Source organism: Mobula birostris, chromosome 6 (genome assembly GCF_030028105.1).
Source record: "Mobula birostris isolate sMobBir1 chromosome 6, sMobBir1.hap1, whole genome shotgun sequence".
In the NCBI taxonomy this organism is placed as follows: Eukaryota; Metazoa; Chordata; class Chondrichthyes; order Myliobatiformes; family Myliobatidae; genus Mobula; species Mobula birostris.
Window position 1 is genome coordinate 142,822,215 of NC_092375.1, and position 15,508 is coordinate 142,837,722.

Sequence of the window (15,508 nt, forward strand, 5' to 3'; positions counted from 1 at the left end):
TCACCATCCTAACTATCAAAATGAAACACTTTATACCTGCCAAGCTAAATTCCATCTGACCCACTTTCCCAGTCACTCTAGATGCTGTTGTAATCTAGATCATCTTCTTTGTCCAGGATACCACCAATTTTGGTGTCATCCACAAACATATTAGCCATGCCAACTACATTGTCATCCAAATCATTAGCATGTATGATCAACAATGGTGGATCCAACATTGATCCCTGCAACCCACCTCCCATCACAGGTCCAGTCTGAGAAACAAGCCTCCAACACCAAGCCAACCTTGTATTCAATTAGTAAGCTCACCCTGAATCTCATGTGATTTAATCTTCTGAACCAGCCTACCTCATGGGACCTTGTCAAAGACTCTGCGAAAGCTCATGTAGACAGGTCTACTGCTCTGCCCTCGTTCGCCTTCTTCATCACCTCTTCAAAAGACTCAATTAAATTTATGAGATGTGACTTCTCCAAACATAAAGACATGCTTACTTTCCCTAATTAGTCCTTGCTTTTTTTTTCCCCCTCAAAATTCAAGTAGATCCTGCCTCAGAATCCCCTCCAGTAATTTTCACACCACAGATGCTAGGCCTTGCAGCCCTTCTTAAATAAAGGCACAAGATTAGCCACCCTCCACTATTCCCATACTTCACCCATAGTCAATGATGACACATATTGAGTAGTTCTACGAAGGCTTTTAGTTAGATTTCAGTATTTTTAAACTAATTCTGTAGTTCAAATTATGTTAGTAATAAAGTGGTGCTTAATTTAATCCATACTTTTAATTAAGAGGGCAAGGCATCATACCAGATATGAAGCACACATGGGTTCCTGTGCATTAAATTTAAGTCTTCCAGGAGTTTAATTGAATTTCCATAGGTTGCAAAAGAGGCATGCTATATTATGAAGGTGTGGTCACAGAACTTATTAACTGTTACGAAGTTATAGTTAGACCTTAGGGGAAACATTAATTTTAAGCTTTGCTTTGCAAATACATGCAATTCTTTGTACAAAAGGGCTTTATTTTCTTGTAAGCAACCTGGACTGTTACTGATTCTTCTGTTTACAGAAGCATTAGATAATATTCTCCAACTCTGATTGTAGAGAATCCATTACTTTAATTTACTCTCTTAGTACTCTCCTTTTTATATATTTAGTCATAATTTCTACTCAATTTCTACATCAATGTCACCATTTGGTTCCTTAAGGTTGTTATTGTCTGGCGTGGAAGTGAATGTAAGTTCCCACTGCCTATTAAACATTCCCAATGGCATGCACCTCAAAATGCATCTGACAACCAAGTCCAGCTCCTGGCCTTCACGTGTGGCTTAGCTACTAAAGCTGGCGAAACCATTTCTACTGAAAAAAGAAGGGGCAAAGGTTGGTTACTTGTGCCTTAAAACTAGTCACTTCAGGCAGATGGGGCTTATCAGCCATGGTCAGCAGCTCATATAGAAGGGAAACTCTGATCTCAAACCTCTGCTGCCTTACGGCTATATTCACTTACGGAGAAGGCTTTGGGATGAAGCCCTTAGGAAAAAGCCAGAGATGGGGTGCCTAAGGCAGTCCTACATTGAGTTCAATGCTGACTAGCAACTCCTGCGACGCTCCTGGTGCCAAACTGCTTCAATCCCTGTTGATCTCTTGGATTTATCAGTTGCTTGGAGAGGGAGAGCCTGCTAAATAAGCAACAGCTTGCTCTCCATCTCATACTGCCCTGGATTGCATATTGGCTTACGTATCACTTAGACAGATGGGATGTAACATCTATAGTCGATCCTGACCAACAGAGGGCCTCAATATCAACAGACTCTATGCTTTACGTGAACACCAGGGATTGAGAATGATCTTGGAATGAAGCTGTACAATTTAGAAGGGTGATAGTATAGTGAATAATTGTCCATGTGATTCCTTTATTCAGAAAATTTATCTGAACATAAGCTTCAGCCTCTTATTTGATGTGCCAGATGTTATAAAATACTTAGGCACTTTATAAACCATGGGATTTAACTGCCAATGCAAAATTATGAAAATCAATATATAATTGGTTTGATGGAAGGAAGCAGAGTAGAAGATGGTTTCTCACCCTGCAGGCAAAAGTGCTGGGTCATTGTTCTAGCATTTATATAAATTATTTTGATGAAAATATGCAAGACATGGTTAATAAGTCTGTAGTTTGTAGATGACACTAAAATAGGTGGTATCATAGACGAATGAAGGATATCCAAAATTACAAGGGGACCTTGATCAGCTCTATACATGGGCCCTCATCACTGTCCACTTTGAATTCAATCTACAAAGTCACCATAGATCCCATGTGTCTTAATCTTCCAGATCAGCTTGCCATGAAGGACCTCATTAAATTACTTACTGAAGTCCATTTACCCCACATCTATTCACCTACCCTTATGAAGCTTCTTTATCATTTTCTCAAAAGACTCAATCAAATTTTTGAGAAGACCTCCCCTGCACAAAGCCATGCCAAGTGTCCCTAATGATTATCCTTTTTTCCAAATACAAGCAGATCCTAGTTCTAAGTATCTTCTCCAATAATTTCTCTCATGGAATTAAAGCTCACAGTAATATAAATTATGTTATCCCTATTGCACTTCTTAAACAAAGGAACAGTAGTTCTTCTTCAGTCCTCTGACTAAAAATCTCTAAGTGGTCCCACCAGTCTCCTCTCATCTCCAGTAACATGGCTGTACTTTCATTTCTAGCATATTGGCAGAGACTGAAGACCACAGCACCAGTGTTGAGGACAAAGAAGGTGAAGTCAAGGGAGGTGGAGGAGCATTTACACAACTGCTTTGAGTCAGTGGTCTGGACAAAATTCAGAGATTCACCTTCAACTCTGAATGAATGCAGCACAATCGTCACCAGGCTCATTAAGACCTGTGTGGATGAGTGTGTGCCTTCAAGAACATATCGGACACACGCAATCCAAAAGCCATAGCTAAACCAGGAGATTCGTACTCAGATGAAGGCTAGATCAATGGCACTCAAGACCAGTGATCTAGAACGATACAAGAAGTCCAGGTATGACCAATAGAAGGCTAGCTTAGGGCTCAGAAAGCAATTCCCATTGAGTTTAGAGGCTGTATCATTCTTCCTCCCCCCCACCATTAGATTCTGAATAGACAATGAACTCATGAATGCCACCCCAGTATTTTTCACCTCCCTTTTTACACTACATATTTAATTTTCTGTATTTTTATACAGAATATACTTCTCATTGCATTGCACCATACTGCAGCCGCAAAACAACAGATTTTGTAACATATGTCAGTTATATTAAACTTGATTCTGATTCTCATTCAACATCCAGGCGAGGATGACTGCAGTGGTGTGTCATCAAACCCGGATAATGGAGACCTTTGAAGAAGATCTCTTCAGTAAGCATTGCCCATTACAGACACGTCAGAATGACTATGGCAGTGTCTAATCAACCTAGAAGAACACAGCTTCCGTTCACACAGTAGGGGGTGCTGGAGGCAGATGAGATCATGGAAAAGTGTGAAATACACCCAACAACTAAGGGACAACTGTCATACTAACTTCAAAATGTCATCAGTTATCCACTTCAAGTTTCAATTGATTTTTAACAGTTCTATTGTAAATGGTAATTAATCATGCCCATTAAGCCAATTTTGCATAAAAATAACAAGCTTTCTGTCCCGGCTTCAAAGCAGCATGGTGACAGGATCCATGCTGTTCTCCTTGTGCACAAGTAAAATAAATTGTGTGCTAGTCTTAAGAGTACGTGTGTTCTGGGCCCAAGTTATTTTAGTTAGTTTATTTTGATAACAAGGCTCTGGGGATTTATCCATCATTAATGTTCTTCAAGAAACCCAACAGCTCTTTTCTCTTATCAACATGCTTAAGAATAACAACATAGCCTTTTCTCATCTTGCTCTCATCAATGTCCTTTTCTGTGGTGAATAATGATAGATAGATAGATAGATAGACATACTTTATTGATCCCGAGGGAAATTGGGTTTCGTTACAATTGCACCAACCAAGAATAGAGTATAAATATAGCAATATAAAACCATAAATAATTAAATAATAATATGTAAATTATGCCAGATGGAAGTAAGTCCAGGACCAGCCTATTGGTTCAGGGTATCTGACCCTCCAAGGGAGGAGTTGTAAAGTTTGATAGCCACAGGCAGGAATGACTTCCTATGACGCTCAGTGTTGCATCTCGGTGGAATGAGTCTCTGGCTGAATGTACTCCTGTGTCCAACCAGTACATTATGTAGTGGATGGGAGACATTGTCCAAGATGGCATGCAAATTGGAGAGCATCTTCTTTTCAGACACCATCGTCAGAGAGTCCAGTTCCATCCCCACAACATCACTGGCCTTACGAATGAGTTTGTTGATTCTGTTGGTGTCCGCTACACTTAGCCTGCTGCCCCAGCACACAACAGCAAACATGATTGCACTGGCCACCACAGACTCATAGAACATCCTCAGCATCGTCCGGCAGATGTTGAAGGACCTCAGTCTCCTCAGGAAATAGAGACGGCTCTGACCCTTCTTGTAGACGGCCTCAGTGTTCTTTGACCAGTCCAGAACACTGATGCAAAGTACTCATTTTGTACCCTATTCACTCATATGGTTCCAGGGGTTTCAGGGATAAATTCCTTACTTTGTCCATAAGTGGTCTTAACACTTTCCCTAGTTACCTTCTTGATTTTAATGTGTAATATATATTGAGATATTGCCTTAGGCATTTCATGTCACCATTTAGACCTCATAAAAAGTTCAAGAAAAAGTTCTAAGTAAATTTAGATGAAAACTACACACATACCACCATATATAACCCTGAGATTCATTTTCTTGCAGGCATACTCAATAAATCCATAAAAGAATAACCACTATAGAATCAATGAAAGATCGCGCCAACTTAGGTGTTCAACCAATGTGCAAATGTCAGCAAACTGCAAATCCAAAAAGAAAGCAATAATAATTATTATAATAAATATATATATATGCAATAAATATCGAGAACATGAGATGAAAAGTCCTTGAAAGTGAGTCTATAGGTTGTGGTAACATTTTACTGATGGGGCAAGGGAAGCTGAGTGAAGTTATCCCCTTTGGTTCAAGAGTCTGGTGGTTGAGGGGTAATAACTGTTCCTGAATCTGATGGGGAGAGTCTAGAGGCTCCTGTACCTTCTTCCTGGTGGCAGCAGCGAGAATCCTAAAACCTAAGAATTTTCTACGGGGGCACAATTGAGAGCATCCTGACTGGCTATGTCACTGCCTGGTATGGGAACTGTACTTCCTTTAAATCACAGGACTCTGCAGAAAGTGGTGCGGACAGCCCAGTGCATCTGTAGTAGTGAACTTCCCATGATTCAGGACATTTACAAGGACAGGTGTGTAAAAAGGGTCCGTAGGATCATTGGGGACTCAAATCATCCCAACCATAAACTTTTCCAGCTGCTATCATCTGGGAAGCAGTACCGCAGCATAAAAGCCAGGACCAACAGGCTCCAGGACAGCTTCTTCCACCAGGCCATCGGACTGAAGAACTCACGCTGATTTGAGTGTACTCTATATTACATTGACTGGTCGATTTATTATAAATTACTGTGATCGCACATGGCACATTTAGATAGAAACATAACAAAGATTTTTACTCCTCATGTATGTGAAGGATGTAAGAAATAAAGTCAATTCAAAGAGAACAAGGTCAGTGAGGTGGGGGTCCCTGATGATGACTACTGCTTTCCTCCTACAACAATCCCTGTAGATGTGCTCAATGTTGGGGAAGGCTTTACTCGTGATGGACTGGGTTGTATCCACTACTTTTTATAGGATTTACCATTCAAAGGCATTGGTGCTTCCATACCAGGTTGTGATACAACCAGTCAATACACCCCCCACCATACATCTACAGAAGTTTGTCAAAGTTTTAGACGTCATGCCAAATTTTCGCAGACTGTTAAGGAAGTAGGGGTGCTGCCGTGCTTTCTTCACAACTGCACTTGCTGCTGAGCCCAGGACCAGTCACAGAAACATAGAAAAACTACAACACAATACAAGCCCAGAATGCTGTGCCGAACATGTACTTACTTTAGAAATTACCTAGGGTTGCCCATAGCCCTCTATTTTTCTAAGCTCCATGTACCTATCCAGGAGTCTCTTAAAAGACCCTATCGTACCCACCTCCACTGCCATCCCCAGCAGCCCATTCCACACACTCACCACTCCCTGCATAAAAAACCTACCCCTGACATCTCCTCTGAACCTACTTCCAAGCACCTTAAAGCAGTGCCCTCTCATGATAGCCATTTCAGCCCTGGGAAAAAAGCTTCTGACTATCCACATGATCAATGCCTCTCATCATCTTATACACCTCGATCAGGTCACCTCTCATCCTCCATCACTCCAAGGACAAAAGGCCAAGCTCATTCAACCTATTCTCATAAGGCATCCTCCCCAATCTAGGCAACATCCTTGTAAATCTCCTCTGCACCCTTTCTATGGTTTCCACATCCTTCCCGTAGTGAGGTCTCCAGAACTGAGCACAGTACTCCAAGTGAAGAATAACCAGGGTTCTACATAGCTGTAATATTACCTCTCAGCTCTTAAACTCAATCCCACAGTTGATGAAGGCCAATGCACCATATGCTTTCTTAACTACACAGTCAACCTGCGCAGCAGCTTTGAGTGTCCTATGGACTTGGACCCCAAGATCCCTCTGATCCTCCACACTGCCAAGAGTCTTACCATTAATACTATATTTTGCCATCATATTTGACCTATCAAAATGAACCACCTCACACTTATATGAATTGAACTCCATTTGCCTCTTCTCAGCCCAGTTTTGCATCCTATCAATGTCCCGCTGTAACCTCTGACAGCCCTCCACACTATCCACAACACCTCCAACCTTTGTGTCATCAGCAAACTTACTAACCCATCCCTCCACTTCCTCATCCAGGTTATTTATAAAAATCACGAAGAGTAAGGGTCCCAGAACAGATCCCTGAGGCATGGACCTCCATGCAGAATATGACCCATCTACAACAACTCTTTGCCTTCTGTGAGCAAGCCAATTCTGGATCTACAAAGCAAGGTCCCCTTGGATCCCATGCCTCCTTAATTTCTCAATAAGCCTTGCATGGGATACCTTATCAAATGCCTTGCTGAAATCCATATACACTACATCTACTGCTTTACCTTCATCAATGTGTTTAGTCATATCCTCAAAAAATTCAATCAGGCTTGTAAGGCACGGCCTGCCTTTGACAAAGCCATGCTGACTATTCCTAATGTTCATAAATCCTGCTTCTCAGGATCTTTTCCATCAACTTACCAACCACTGAAGTAAGACTCACAGGTCTATAATTTCCTGGGCTATTTCTACTCCCTTTTTTGAATAAGGGAACAATATCTGCAACCCTCCAATCCTCTGGAACCTCTCCCACCCCCAGTGATGATGCAAAGACCATTGCCAGAGGCTCAGCAATCTCCTCCCTTGCCTCCCACAGCAGCCTGCGGTACTTCTTGCCTAGTCCCGGTGACTTATCCAACTTGATGCTTTCCAAAAGCTCCAGCGCATCCTCTTTCTTAATATCTATATGTTCAAGCTTTTCAATCTGCTGGAAGTCATCCCTACAATTGCCAAGATCCTTTTCCGTAGTGAATACTGAAGTAAAGTATTCATTAAGCACCTCTGCTATCTCCTCCGGTTCCATACATACTTTTCCACTGTCACACTTAATTAGTCCTATTCTCTCACACCTTATCCACTTGCTCTTCACATATTTGTAGAATGCCTTTGAGTTTTCTTTAATCCTGCTTGCCAAGGCCTTCTCATGGCCCCTTCTGGCTCTCCTAATTTTATTCTTAAGCTCCTTCCTGCTAACCTTATGATCTTCTAGATCTCTTTCATTAGCTAGTTTTTGAACCTTTCATAAGCTTTTCTTTTCTTCTTGACTACATTTTCAACAGCCTTTGTACACCACAGTTTCTGTAACCCACCATCCTTTCCCTGTCTTATTGGCACGTACCTATGCAGAACACTACAAAAATACCCGCTGAATATTTACCACATTTCTGCTGTACATTTCCCAGAGAACATCTGTTCCCAATTTATGCTTTCAAGTTCCTGCCAGATAGCTTCATATTTCCCCTTACTCTAATTAAATGCTTTCCTAATTTGCCTGTTCCTATCTCTCTCCAACGCTATGGTAAAGGAGATAGAATTGTGATCACTATCTCCAAGATACTCTCCCACTGAGAGACCTGACACCTGAACAGGTTCGTTTCCCAATACCAGATCAAGTACAGCCTCTCCTCTTGTAGGCTTATCTACATATTATGTCAGGAAATCTTCCTGAACACACCTAACAAACTCCACCCCATCTAAACCCCTTGCTCTAGGGAGATGCCAATCAATATTTGGGAAATTAAAATCTCCCATCACGACAACCTTTCCAGAATCTGTCTCCCTATCTGTTCCTTGATGTCCCTGTTACTATTAGGTGATCTATAAAAAAATACCTGGTAGAGTTATTGACTCCTTCCTGTTTCTAACTTCCACCCACAGAGACTCAGTAAACAATCCCTCCATGTCTTCCTCCTTTTCTGCAGCCGTGACATTATCTCTGATCAGCAGTGCCATGCCCCCACATCTTTTGCCTCCTTCCCTGTTCTTTCTGAAACATCTAAAGCCTGGCACTCTAAGTAACCACTCCTGCCCCTGAACCACCCAAGTATCTGTAATGGCCACAACATCATAGCTCCAAGTACTGATCCACACTCTAAGCTCATCCACTTTGTTCATAATGCTCCTTGCATTAAAATAGACACATCTCAAAACATCAGTCTGAGCATTTCCCTTCTCTATCACCTGCCTATCCTCCCTCACACACTGTCTCCAAGCTTTCTCTATATGTCAGCCAACCCCGCCCCCTTCTCCAGTCTCGTCATTTCATAGAACCATAGAACCATAGAAACTACAGCACAGAAACAGGCCCTTTGGCCCTTCTTGGCTGTGCCGAACCATTTTCTGCCTAGTCCCACTGATCTGCACACGGACCATATCCCTCCATACACCTCCCATCCATGTATCTGTCCAATTTATTCTTAAGTGTTAAAAAAGAACCCGCATTTACCACCTCGTCTGGCAGCTCATTCCATACTCCCACCACTCTCTGTGTGAAGAAGCCCTCCCTAATGTTCCCTTTAAACTTTTCCCCCCTCACCCTTAACCCATGTCCTCTGGTTTTTTTTCTCCCCTTGCCTCAGTGGAAAAAGCTTGCTTACATTTACTCTATCTATACCCATTATAATTTTATATACCTCTATCAAATCTCCCCTCATTCTTCTACGCTCCAGGGAATAAAGTCCTAACCTATTCAACCTTTCTCTGTAACTGAGTTTCTCAAGTCCCGGCAACATCCTTGTAAACCTTCTCTGCACTCTTTCAACCTTATTTATATCCTTCCTGTAATTTGGTGACCAAAACTGAACACAATACTTCAGATTCAGCCTCACCAATGCCTTATATAACCTCATCATAACCTCCAGTTCTCACCCCCCAGCAATTCTAGTTTAAACTCTCCCCAAAAGCCTTAGCGAACCTCCCTGCCAGGATATCGGTCCTCCTCAGATTCAAGTGCAACCTGTCCTTATTGTACAGGTCACACCTGCCCCAAAAGAGGTCCCAATGATCCAGAAATCTGAATCCCTGCCCCCTGTTCCAATCCCTCAGCCACGCATTTATTCTCCACCTCACTCTATTCCTATACTCACTGTCACGTGCCACAGCCAGTAATCCCAAGACTACTACCTTTGAGGTCTGCTTCTCAACTTCCTTCCTAGCTCCCTGTAGTCTGTTTTCAGGACCTCCTCCCTTTTCCTACCTATGTCATTGGTACCAATATGTACTACGACCTCTGGGTGTTCACCTTTCCACTTCAGGATATCGTGGACCCTGGTACCTGGGAGGCAAATAACCATCTGTGTTTCTTTCCTGCATCCACAGAATCGCCTGTCTGACCCCCTAACGATAGAGTCCCCTATTACTGCTGCTTTCTTCCTTTCCCTACCCTTCTGAGCCACGGGCCAGATTCCCCCAGGTAGGCCATCCCCCCCCCAATAGTACTTAAACAGGAGTACTTATTGTTAAGCATCCTCTAGTATCTGACTTCTGCGCTTCCCTCTCCTGACTGCTACCCACTTATCTGTCTCCCGAGTCCCCAGTGTGAGTACCTGCCTATAGCTCCTCTCTATCACCGCCTCACTTTCCCTAACCAGACAAAAGACATCCAGCTGCATCTCCAGTTCCCTAACACGGCCCCTAAGGAGCTGCAGCTTGACGCACCTAGTGCAGATGTGGCCGTCCGGGAGGCTGGGAGTCTCCCGGACTTCCCAATTCTGACACCCAGTACAGAACACCAGCCTCACAGACATACTTCCTGTTTCTATTCCTCACAGGTGACTTACCTTGCCTCAACCCGTTATCGCCGAAGCCCAATTGAGCCAAAGCCCTACCACTCTGCCTCAGATCACTCCATCGATGACCGCTCCTTTGATGGAGTCCTCCAAAATGATAAGACCAAGGAATTTAAAGCTACTGACTGTCTCCACCTCTGATCCTCTGATGAGGACAGGCTCATGGACCTATGGTTTCCTCCTCCTGAAGTTAATAATTAGGTCCCTGGTCATGCTGACAGCGAGTAAAAGGTTGTTGTTGAGGCACCATTCCACCATATTTTTAATCTCCCTCCTATGTGCTGATTTGTCACCATCTTTGATTCAGCCTACAACAGTAGTGTTATCAGCAAACTTGAATATGGCATTGCAGCTGTGCTTATCCACACAGTCAAAAGTATTAAGTGAGTAAAGCACTTATCTTTGTAAGTGGAACAAGTGCTACACATGCCCTTACACTTCCTCCCTCACCACCATTCAGGGCCCCAGACAGTCCTTCTAGGTGAGGCAACACTTAACCTGTGAGTCAGCTGGGGTGATATATTGCCTCTGGTGCTCCCGACGTGGCCTTCTATATATTGGTGAGACCAGGCTGGGAGACCATTTTGCTGAACATCTATGCTCTGTCCTCCAGAGAAAGCAGGATCTCCCAGTGGCCACACATTTTAATTCCACGACCCATTCCCATTCTGATATGTCTATCCACGGCCTCCTCCACTGTCAAGATGAAGCCACACTCAGATTGGAGGAACAACACCTTATATTCCGTCTGGGTAGCCTCCAACCTGATGGCATGAACATTGACTTCTCTAACTTCCGTTAATGCCCCACCTCCCCTTCGTACCTCATCCCTTATTTATTTATTATTTCTTTCTCTCTCTCTCTCGTTTTTTTCTTCCTCGGTCCCTCTCACTGTAACTCCTTGCCCATCCTCTGGGCTCCTCTCCCCCTTTCTTTCTCCCTAGCCCTCCCATCCCATGATCCTCTCCCTTCTCCAGCTTCATATCCCTTTTGCCAATCAACTTTCCATCTCTTAGCTCCATCCCTCCCCCTCCTGTCTTCTCCTTTCATTTCAGATCTCCCCTTCCCCCTCCCACTTCAAATCTCTTCCTATCTCTTCTTTCAGTTAGTCCTGACGAAGGGTCTCGGCCCGAAACGTCAACTGTACCTCTTCCTACAGATGCTGCCTGGCCTGCTGTGTTCACCAGCATTTTTTATGTGTGTTGTTAAGTGAGTAAAGCAGGTGGCTAAGCAAACAGCTCAGTGGTGCACTTGCATTGTTGGAGTTTATTGATTCCTTTTAAGGGGATGATACTATTGAATGTGAACTGTAATTGATAAATAGCATCCTGGTGTAGTTATTGTTGTTGTCCAGATGTTCCAGGGTTGAGTGAAGAGCCACTAATATGGCATCTGCTGTTGACCTGTTGTGCTGGTAGGCAAATTGGAGCAGATCCAAGTTGCTTCTCAGGCAGGAGTTCATATGTTTCATCACCAACCTCTCAAGACACTTCATCACTGTGGATGCAAATTTCTTCCCTGCCTCCTGTATATTTCTCCAGAGCCCTGCCCGATTTCAGCTCACATCTGCTTCCTTTTTCTTTTTGCCATGAACCTTGCCATCCTTGTCTTTCTTCCTCAAAGGAGTATGCTGGTTCTGAATTATGAATTCCAGTTGGCCTTTAAATGACTCCCACACACATACAGTACCCAATAACAACCACTCACAATCTATTCTCCCCAGCTCCTGCCTAATACCGTTGCATTTAGCATTCCCTAATTTAGCAATTTTCCCCAAGGTTTAGTCTTATTCTCATGCATAGCTACCTTAAAAACTCACAGTAATGCTTGTGGTTCCCAAAATGCTTTCCCACTGAAACTCCAATCACATAGCTTGGCTCAATTTCCACTACGAAGTCTGGTACGGCCCTTTCCCTAGATGAACTATCTACATAGTCTGTTAAGAAACCTGTTTGATGTACCTAAGCCTCTGGCACTAAGTGCCAGTCAATAATTAGGAAATTAAAGCCAATTAGTGTCACATTCTTGTTTTTTCAGGTCTCTCCATAATACATCTACATATTTGCTCCTCTATATTGTAGTGACTATTGGGAGACCAGTGGTATAACCCCATCATGCCGATAGAATCTTTCTTATATCTGGGATCATTTCATATTGCCTCCTCGATGAACCCTCCAGGACATCCATTCTCAGTGCAGTGACATTTTCCCTTATCAATCATACTACTAACCCAACTTTTTTACATCCCTCTCTGTCGTGTCTGAAAATGTTGAGTTGCCAATTCTGCCCTTCTCTTAACCAAGTCTCTGCCATGGTAACATCATAGTTCCATGCACTATTCATTAGAATATGCATATTCCATCGTGAAATAAAACCTTTATGATCCATCTTTGACTAATCAAAGAATGTTAAGGGTAACATTAAAATAGGCAATGAAACGGAACGAAGCATATATGCTTTGGAGACCTTTAGAAACCAGCAAAAGATCACCCCAAAGTGATATGTTGGGCAACTATGAGAGAAAATGACAAGGAAATACCAAAACACATTACGAGCTACTTAAAAAAATGAAAAATAGTGGAGAGTTCCAAAAGTAAATGTCACCATCAGCTGGAGTCATTATAATGGGGAAATAGCTGGCATGTTAAACAAGTATTTGTAACTAACTTCACAGAAGAGAAGAAAAATAAGAGGCAGAAATGGGGAAAGTAACCAAGGGACTAATGAGACTATGTATGTGTACTCACTAACCACAACAAAAATGTCATGGAAGCAAAAATTCTCCAGTCCAGGTTAATGACTCTAAAGAAAAGGAGGAAAGAATTCTGGAGCAATCCACATTAATCAGCAAGCAGCAAATCTAATATAGAAATATAGAACACTAAGCCAGATAATTCATTGGGAAAACAGTGGAATTCATTGTTGAGGAATCTGGAATAGACCATTAGCAATGATTCATAATTTGGCCACAGCCAGCATGACCTTATGCAAGAGAATCTGCATTAGGAATTTCTTAGAGGCAGTGACTCATCATCAGTGTGACACAATTAAATATATTACATTTGCATTTTCAAAGGCATGAAGTGCTATATAAAAGATCGATAATAAAAGAAGATTCAAGAACGTGTAATATGTTAAAAAAGTAGAGTATTATTTAAAGAGAATGCTTAAGAATAAATTGATTATTGTCAGATCGTCAGCCTCCTGTTACTAGTGAAATTCCAGGCAGATTACTGCTGGTGCTTCAGTTGTGTACAATCTGGATCAATGACTAAGGTACATGAAAGGAGTAAATTTTTTCTCAAGTTTACTGTCAATGCAAAACTAGGAGTAAAAGTAAGCAGTAATAAAAACAAATGATCCCTAGTGGGATGCAGACACATTAAGTGAGTATAAGATTATTCACTTTGAAAAACAGGTAAATTAAATGTACATCTTTTTAAATGGTGAAAATTAAATAAATGTTGAAATAATTTGTGAGCCTTTGCACTGAAACACAGAAAATAAAGCTAAATGCACAATTGGAAAATTAAATGGCAGGTTGACCTTTATTCAAAGGTGAAGAACAGAGAAAGAATTCTTGTTGCATTTCAACAGGACTTCGGTTAGACAACACTTGCAATGCCATATGCTGCTTTCTTTGTCTATACGAGGAAAAATATAGATCTGATTTGGGACGCCATAGAATTGCCACTAGATTGATTACTTAATTCCACAAGGAGAGATTTCAGTTTAAAAGAAACAATCGCATTGAAGTATACAAGATTGACCATGTTTATCAGGATTAATACCAAGAGGCTAATCTTTGGTTAGTGAATAGAGAACTGGAAACACTTTCAGGGTGTGATCTTTGGAAATCCCTGCCTTTGAAGTCTGTGGATGGTCAATCACTGAGTTTTGTAATGGTTAATCAACAGATTTCAAAATAAATTAAATAGTCATTTAACAGTGAAGTAGAAATAATGTAAACGGTAAGCAACAATTGCATTGAATAATGGAAACATGTTCAAGAGATCACATGACCTACTCCTGCTCCTATTTAAGTTTCTTATGTACCAAACACAAAATCCACAATCTCGCATGTATTTTTTTTAAATTTTGAATGGTACATCATGAAAGGTACTTCAACATTCTTAGTGCATAAGAACCATAAATAGGTTACTTCATTGTTCATCGTACAGTTCTGCATACAAGATTATTTTTTATTGAGCTAAATGGTAATATGCACACCACAGACTAAAATGCAATCCAGCACATTTAGGTTATTTCCCATCAGGAATATACTGTGTGCAAGTATGAATCCAGTCAGCTCTGTATTGCTGAGAAAACTATGAAAGTTACCATTATGTTGCAGAAAGAAAATTAAGAATTTGTTTGGTAACATTATTTACTTCTGAACGCCGCTCAGTTTGGACTTTTCTTCCCACAGTTAATGATAACACAATGCAGGCAAATATAAACATGAAATAATCCTTAGGGTTGCTCATATCTGTTCTGTGTCTTTCAACACGGTATCTTTTACTTGGCATGAAAAAATGTAGAAGGCAAAGTTAACTGGGTGGATAAGAATCAACTAACATCTGGCTATAAATTGAATAGCCTAATACTGTATGTCAAAAAGGAAGAATGAAGCTTATGTAAGGTTTAGGAAGCTGAAATCAGGCAATGCCCTTGGGAAACTTAAGGAAGCTGGAAAGAACTGAAACAAGAAATAAAGAGAGCTAAAAAAAAATGGAGGAACTCAACAGGTCAGGCAGCAACTGTGGAGGAAAATGCACAGTTCACATGTTAGATTGAGACCCTTCATCTAGCCTGGGCTAAAATGTCCTCAGTAAGTAAGATTAAGGTGAATCCCTTAGCATATTATACATATAGAAAGAAGGTGGCTAGGTAAAAGACGGGTCTAATCAAGGACAAAAGAAGGAATATATGCCCAGTTCAGGAGGAAGTGGGCGAGGTCCTTACTAAGTAGTTCACATTGGGACATGGTTGACAGTGAGGTTAGGGAGGGATATGTTGATATTAAG

General features: G+C 41.6%; 1 protein-coding gene across 5 annotated transcripts in view; it reads right to left on the bottom strand.

Moving 5' to 3' along the window:
- The window catches only part of iqca1 (IQ motif containing with AAA domain 1), a 192,034-nt gene that overhangs the window by 160,808 nt on the left and 15,718 nt on the right, over nt 1-15,508 (bottom strand). The gene's annotated exons all lie outside the window — the stretch shown is intronic.